Below are 1,254 nucleotides of genomic sequence, written 5' to 3'. Positions count from 1 at the left end.
TTGGCGAGTTCCAGTTGATTAAAAAAAAAAGTAGTATTTATTGCGGAACTTAGGAAAATTACTTTTTTGTAATTCCCTGAAGGCCCCAACTAGCAGGGCCACTAGCTACTAGCCACATGGGCTGGCATATTCTGGGAAGTGTAATCCAAAAAAGTTCTAGTCCCAAGAAATAGAAAGGCACCCAAGGAGCAGCACCAATTACTATTTTGCCACATGCTAGCCACAACTCTTAATCAAGCTGGCAACATTTACACCTTTCGAGTTTCACTAAAAAGCCCCCTTCCACATTGACTTCTTACAGCTAGATCTACTCATCAACATAGATAAGTCCAGAATAGAGCCAGTCCTTACTAAAACTCATATACTAGCCCAGTGTCTCTCTTTTTCTCTATCTCTCTCCATCCCCTCAACATCCCCAAACATTTCTCTACAACATGAACCTGGGGTTCACTTTCTACCAATAAATAACATTTCAATAGAGCAATCTTAATCAGTCACACTCCATCTTGTGGATGGCATAGTCAGCAACCTCTTGTTATCAGGTCCCAATAGCTCATCTACACAATCCACTAGCATATTCGTTCTCAAAACCTTTGTCCCTCCATTTTCAATTGCTAGGTTAGCTAATCTAACAGGATAAAAGATGGCCCTCTTTCCCACATATTTGGGCCTGCAGAATTCTACTTCATGCAGCCTCCTTCACAGATACTTTCCTTGCCTTTCAAAAGTACTGGGTAGAGCCACATAAATAATAAATAAATAATACAAATTCCTGAAATCTGGATAATCCCACAGTGCTTCGCATGGGGAAGGCAGGAGCAATGTGAAGGCAAGAGTCAGCATCTCATAGTTTGCTTCACAAGGAACAACAGGCAGTCTCATAAGAAAAGGCCTTCATCACTTGGCTTACCATATTATCTGGGCTACAGCCCCTTAAGCAAGCCTTATGGCCTCTCCCCCTGCTCACATAAAATGCTGCAGAAACATTTACTCCCTGCCTTAATTCTTTTCCACTTGCCTTATTCGTCTTCTGCACAACGATAAGGACAACCGAACACACTGGCCACCTAGGCAACTATTCTTAAAAAAAAAAAAAGACACACACACACACACACACCCCTATCCCATCCCCAAATATGTACACATCCCATTAGAGTCTGGGGGAGGATCAGAAGCTTTCCAAGAAAGGGTGGCGGGGGCGGAGGGAGTAGGGGAGGGGGGAAAAAAACCCCCAAAATAAATAAATAGTCTATG

The sequence above is a fragment of the Pogona vitticeps genome, chromosome 4 (assembly GCF_051106095.1).
Source record: "Pogona vitticeps strain Pit_001003342236 chromosome 4, PviZW2.1, whole genome shotgun sequence".
In the NCBI taxonomy this organism is placed as follows: Eukaryota; Metazoa; Chordata; class Lepidosauria; order Squamata; family Agamidae; genus Pogona; species Pogona vitticeps.
Note: the sequence above shows the minus strand (reverse complement) of the source record.